The sequence below is a fragment of the Montipora foliosa genome, chromosome 14 (genome assembly GCF_036669935.1).
Source record: "Montipora foliosa isolate CH-2021 chromosome 14, ASM3666993v2, whole genome shotgun sequence".
Classification (NCBI taxonomy): domain Eukaryota; kingdom Metazoa; phylum Cnidaria; class Anthozoa; order Scleractinia; family Acroporidae; genus Montipora; species Montipora foliosa.
The window spans coordinates 737,759-744,925 of NC_090882.1; positions in this window are offsets into that span (position 1 = coordinate 737,759).

A 7,167-nucleotide genomic window follows, 5' to 3' on the forward strand; every position below is an offset into this window, starting at 1 on the left:
AGTTAAAATTACAGTGCCAGTGCAAAATTGTGCAAAACGTTCGTTTTAGCCTCTAAATAACACGTTTTATGAAAACTGCTATTTTGCAGTGTTTGCAGCAGTTTTCCAGTAAAAACAGCAAAAACGTTTATCATGACCAATTTTTAAAAAAGTTAAAATTACAGTGCCAGTGCAAAATTGTGCAAAACGTTCGTTTTAGCCTCTAAATAACACGTTTTATGAAAACTGCTATTTTGCAGTGTTTGCAGCAGTTTTCCAGTAAAAACAGCAAAAACGTTTATCATGACCAATTTTTAAAAAAGTTAAAATTACAGTGCCAGTGCAAAATTGTGCAAAACGTTCGTTTTAGCCTCTAAATAACACGTTTTATGAAAACTGCTATTTTGCAGTGTTTGCAGCAGTTTTCCAGTAAAAACAGCAAAAACGTTTATCATGACCAATTTTTAAAAAAGTTAAAATTACAGTGCCAGTGCAAAATTGTGCAAAACGTTCGTTTTAGCCTCTAAATAACACGTTTTATGAAAACTGCTATTTTGCAGTGTTTGCAGCAGTTTTCCAGTAAAAACAGCAAAAACGTTTATCATGACCAATTTTTAAAAAAGTTAAAATTACAGTGCCAGTGCAAAATTGTGCAAAACGTTCGTTTTAGCCTCTAAATAACACGTTTTATGAAAACTGCTATTTTGCAGTGTTTGCAGCAGTTTTCCAGTAAAAACAGCAAAAACGTTTATCATGACCAATTTTTAAAAAAGTTAAAATTACAGTGCCAGTGCAAAATTGTGCAAAACGTTCGTTTTAGCCTCTAAATAACACGTTTTATGAAAACTGCTATTTTGCAGTGTTTGCAGCAGTTTTCCAGTAAAAACAGCAAAAACGTTTATCATGACCAATTTTTAAAAAAGTTAAAATTACAGTGCCAGTGCAAAATTGTGCAAAACGTTCGTTTTAGCCTCTAAATAACACGTTTTATGAAAACTGCTATTTTGCAGTGTTTGCAGCAGTTTTCCAGTAAAAACAGCAAAAACGTTTATCATGACCAATTTTTAAAAAAGTTAAAATTACAGTGCCAGTGCAAAATTGTGCAAAACGTTCGTTTTAGCCTCTAAATAACACGTTTTATGAAAACTGCTATTTTGCAGTGTTTGCAGCAGTTTTCCAGTAAAAACAGCAAAAACGTTTATCATGACCAATTTTTAAAAAAGTTAAAATTACAGTGCCAGTGCAAAATTGTGCAAAACGTTCGTTTTAGCCTCTAAATAACACGTTTTATGAAAACTGCTATTTTGCAGTGTTTGCAGCAGTTTTCCAGTAAAAACAGCAAAAACGTTTATCATGACCAATTTTTAAAAAAGTTAAAATTACAGTGCCAGTGCAAAATTGTGCAAAACGTTCGTTTTAGCCTCTAAATAACACGTTTTATGAAAACTGCTATTTTGCAGTGTTTGCAGCAGTTTTCCAGTAAAAACAGCAAAAACGTTTATCATGACCAATTTTTAAAAAAGTTAAAATTACAGTGCCAGTGCAAAATTGTGCAAAACGTTCGTTTTAGCCTCTAAATAACACGTTTTATGAAAACTGCTATTTTGCAGTGTTTGCAGCAGTTTTCCAGTAAAAACAGCAAAAACGTTTATCATGACCAATTTTTAAAAAAGTTAAAATTACAGTGCCAGTGCAAAATTGTGCAAAACGTTCGTTTTAGCCTCTAAATAACACGTTTTATGAAAACTGCTATTTTGCAGTGTTTGCAGCAGTTTTCCAGTAAAAACAGCAAAAACGTTTATCATGACCAATTTTTAAAAAAGTTAAAATTACAGTGCCAGTGCAAAATTGTGCAAAACGTTCGTTGTAGCGTCTAAATAACACGTTTCATGAAAACTGCTATTTTGCAGTGTTATTCAGCTATTTGCCAGTAAAAACAGCAAAAACGTTGATCATGACCAATTTTTAAAAAAAGTTAAACTTACAGTGCCAGTGCAAAATTGTGCAAAACGTTCGTTTTAGCCTCTAAATCACACGTTTTATGAAAACTGCTATTTTGCAGTGTTTGCAGCAGTTTTCCAGTAAAAACAGCAAAAACGTTTATCATGACCAATTTTTAAAAAAGTTAAAATTACAGTGCCAGTGCAAACTTGTGCAAAACGTTCGTTTTAGCCTCTAAATAACACGTTTTATGAAAACTGCTATTTTGCAGTGTTTGCAGCAGTTTTCCAGTAAAAACAGCAAAAACGTTTATCATGACCAATTTTTAAAAAAGTTAAAATTACAGTGCCAGTGCAAAATTGTGCAAAACGTTCGTTTTAGCCTCTAAATAACACGTTTTATGAAAACTGCTATTTTGCAGTGTTTGCAGCAGTTTTCCAGTAAAAACAGCAAAAACGTTTATCCTGACCAATTTTTAAAAAAGTTAAAATTACAGTGCCAGTGCAAAATTGTGCAAAACGTTCGTTTTAGCCTCTAAATAACACGTTTTATGAAAACTGCTATTTTGCAGTGTTTGCAGCAGTTTTCCAGTAAAAACAGCAAAAACGTTTATCATGACCAATTTTTAAAAAAGTTGAATTTACAGTGCCAGTGCAAAATTGTGCAAAACGTTCGTTTTAGCCTCTAAATAACACGTTTTATGAAAACTGCTATTTTGCAGTGTTTGCAGCAGTTTTCCAGTAAAAACAGCAAAAACGTTTATCATGACCAATTTTTAAAAATTTAAAATTACAGTGCCAGTGCAAAATTGTGCAAAACGTTCGTTTTAGCCTCTAAATAACACGTTTTATGAAAACTGCTATTTTGCAGTGTTTGCAGCAGTTTTCCAGTAAAAACAGCAAAAACGTTTATCATGACCAATTTTTAAAAAAGTTAAAATTACAGTGCCAGTGCAAAATTGTGCAAAACGTTCGTTTTAGCCTCTAAATAACACGTTTTATGAAAACTGCTATTTTGCAGTGTTTGCAGCAGTTTTCCAGTAAAAACAGCAAAAACGTTTATGAGGCCAATTTTTAAAAAAGTTAAAATTACAGTGCCAGTGCAAAATTGTGCAAAACGTTCGTTTTAGCCTCTAAATAACACGTTTTATGAAAACTGCTATTTTGCAGTGTTTCCAGCAGTTTTCCAGGTAAAACAGCAAAAACGTTTATCATGACCAATTTTTAAAAAAGTTAAAATTACAGTGCCAGTGCAAAATTGTGCAAAACGTTCGTTTTAGCCTCTAAATAACACGTTTTATGAAAACTGCTATTTTGCAGTGTTTTGCAGCAGTTTTCCAGTAAAAACAGCAAAAACGTTTATCATGACCAATTTTTAAAAAAGTTAAAATTACAGTGCCAGTGCAAAATTGTGCAAAACGTTCGTTTTAGCCTCTAAATAACACGTTTTATGAAAACTGCTATTTTGCAGTGTTTGCAGCAGTTTTCCAGTAAAAACAGCAAAAACGTTTATCATGACCAATTTTTAAAAAAGTTAAAATTACAGTGCCAGTGCAAAATTGTGCAAAACGTTCGTTTTAGCCTCTAAATAACACGTTTTATGAAAACTGCTATTTTGCAGTGTTTGCAGCAGTTTTCCAGTAAAAACAGCAAAAACGTTTATCATGACCAATTTTTAAAAAGTTAAAATTACAGTGCCAGTGCAAAATTGTGCAAAACGTTCGTTTTAGCCTCTAAATAACACGTTTTATGAAAACTGCTATTTTGCAGTGTTTGCAGCAGTTTTCCAGTAAAAACAGCAAAAACGTTTATCATGACCAATTTTTAAAAAAGTTAAAATTACAGTGCCAGTGCAAAATTGTGCAAAACGTTCGTTTTAGCCTCTAAATAACACGTTTTATGAAAACTGCTATTTTGCAGTGTTTGCAGCAGTTTTCCAGTAAAAACAGCAAAAACGTTTATCATGACCAATTTTTAAAAAAGTTAAAATTACAGTGCCAGTGCAAAATTGTGCAAAACGTTCGTTTTAGCCTCTAAATAACACGTTTTATGAAAACTGCTATTTTGCAGTGTTTGCAGCAGTTTTCCAGTAAAAACAGCAAAAACGTTTATCATGACCAATTTTTAAAAAAGTTAAAATTACAGTGCCAGTGCAAAATTGTGCAAAACGTTCGTTTTAGCCTCTAAATAACACGTTTTATGAAAACTGCTATTTTGCAGTGTTTGCAGCAGTTTTCCAGTAAAAACAGCAAAAACGTTTATCATGACCAATTTTTAAAAAAGTTAAAATTACAGTGCCAGTGCAAAATTGTGCAAAACGTTCGTTTTAGCCTCTAAATAACACGTTTTATGAAAACTGCTATTTTGCAGTGTTTGCAGCAGTTTTCCAGTAAAAACAGCAAAAACGTTTATCATGACCAATTTTTAAAAAAGTTAAAATTACAGTGCCAGTGCAAAATTGTGCAAAACGTTCGTTTTAGCCTCTAAATAACACGTTTTATGAAAACTGCTATTTTGCAGTGTTTGCAGCAGTTTTCCAGTAAAAACAGCAAAAACGTTTATCATGACCAATTTTTAAAAAAGTTAAAATTACAGTGCCAGTGCAAAATTGTGCAAAACGTTCGTTTTAGCCTCTAAATAACACGTTTTATGAAAACTGCTATTTTGCAGTGTTTGCAGCAGTTTTCCAGTAAAAACAGCAAAAACGTTTATCATGACCAATTTTTAAAAAAGTTAAAATTACAGTGCCAGTGCAAAATTGTGCAAAACGTTCGTTTTAGCCTCTAAATAACACGTTTTATGAAAACTGCTATTTTGCAGTGTTTGCAGCAGTTTTCCAGTAAAAACAGCAAAAACGTTTATCATGACCAATTTTTAAAAAAGTTAAAATTACAGTGCCAGTGCAAAATTGTGCAAAACGTTCGTTTTAGCCTCTAAATAACACGTTTTATAAAACTGCTATTTTGCAGTGTTTGCAGCAGTTTTCCAGTAAAAACAGCAAAAACGTTTATCATGACCAATTTTTAAAAAAGTTAAAATTACAGTGCCAGTGCAAAATTGTGCAAAACGTTCGTTTTAGCCTCTAAATAACACGTTTTATGAAAACTGCTATTTTGCAGTGTTTGCAGCAGTTTTCCAGTAAAAACAGCAAAAACGTTTAGCCTCTAAATAACACGTTTTATGAAAACTGCTATTTTGCAGTGTTTGCAGCAGTTTTCCAGTAAAAACAGCAAAAACGTTTATCATGACCAATTTTTAAAAAAGTTAAAATTACAGTGCCAGTGCAAAATTGTGCAAAACGTTCGTTTTAGCCTCTAAATAACACGTTTTATGAAAACTGCTATTTTGCAGTGTTTGCAGCAGTTTTCCAGTAAAAACAGCAAAAACGTTTATCATGACCAATTTTTAAAAAAGTTAAAATTACAGTGCCAGTGCAAAATTGTGCAAAACGTTCGTTTTAGCCTCTAAATAACACGTTTTATGAAAACTGCTATTTTGCAGTGTTTGCAGCAGTTTTCCAGTAAAAACAGCAAAAACGTTTATCATGACCAATTTTTAAAAAAGTTAAAATTACAGTGCCAGTGCAAAATTGTGCAAAACGTTCGTTTTAGCCTCTAAATAACACGTTTTATGAAAACTGCTATTTTGCAGTGTTTCCAGCAGTTTTCCAGGTAAAACAGCAAAAACGTTTATCATGACCAATTTTTAAAAAAGTTAAAATTACAGTGCCAGTGCAAAATTGTGCAAAACGTTCGTTTTAGCCTCTAAATAACACGTTTTATGAAAACTGCTATTTTGCAGTGTTTGCAGCAGTTTTCCAGTAAAAACAGCAAAAACGTTTATCATGACCAATTTTTAAAAAGTTAAAATTACAGTGCCAGTGCAAAATTGTGCAAAACGTTCGTTTTAGCCTCTAAATAACACGTTTTATGAAAACTGCTATTTTGCAGTGTTTGCAGCAGTTTTCCAGTAAAAACAGCAAAAACGTTTATCATGACCAATTTTTAAAAAAGTTAAAATTACAGTGCCAGTGCAAAATTGTGCAAAACGTTCGTTTTAGCCTCTAAATAACACGTTTTATGAAAACTGCTATTTTGCAGTGTTTGCAGCAGTTTTCCAGTAAAAACAGCAAAAACGTTTATCATGACCATTTTTAAAAAAGTTAAAATTACAGTGCCAGTGCAAAATTGTGCAAAACGTTCGTTTTAGCCTCTAAATAACACGTTTTATGAAAACTGCTATTTTGCAGTGTTTGCAGCAGTTTTCCAGTAAAAACAGCAAAAACGTTTATCATGACCAATTTTTAAAAAAGTTAAAATTACAGTGCCAGTGCAAAATTGTGCAAAACGTTCGTTTTAGCCTCTAAATAACACGTTTTATAAAACTGCTATTTTGCAGTGTTTGCAGCAGCAGTTTTCCAGTAAAAACAGCAAAAACGTTTATCATGACCATTTTTAAAAAAGTTAAAATTACAGTGCCAGTGCAAAATTGTGCAAAACGTTCGTTTTAGCCTCTAAATAACACGTTTTATGAAAACTGCTATTTTGCAGTGTTTGCAGCAGTTTTCCAGTAAAAACAGCAAAAACGTTTATCATGACCAATTTTTAAAAAAGTTAAAATTACAGTGCCAGTGCAAAATTGTGCAAAACGTTCGTTTTAGCCTCTAAATAACACGTTTTATGAAAACTGCTATTTTGCAGTGTTTGCAGCAGTTTTCCAGTAAAAACAGCAAAACGTTTATCATGACCAATTTTTAAAAAAGTTAAAATTACAGTGCCAGTGCAAAATTGTGCAAAACGTTCGTTTTAGCCTCTAAATAACACGTTTTATGAAAACTGCTATTTTGCAGTGTTTGCAGCAGTTTTCCAGTAAAAACAGCAAAAACGTTTATCATGACCATTTTTAAAAAAGTTAAAATTACAGTGCCAGTGCAAAATTGTGCAAAACGTTCGTTTTAGCCTCTAAATAACACGTTTTATGAAAACTGCTATTTTGCCTGTTTGCAGCAGTTTTCCAGTAAAAACAGCAAAAACGTTTATCATGACCAATTTTAAAAAAGTTAAAATTACAGTGCCAGTGCAAAATTGTGCAAAACGTTCGTTTTAGCCTCTAAATAACACGTTTTATGAAAACTGCTATTTTGCAGTGTTTGCAGAAGTTTCCCGTAAAAACAGCAAAAACGTTTATCACGACCATTTTTTAAAAACGTTAAAATTACAGTGCCAGTGCAAAATTGTGCAACACGTTT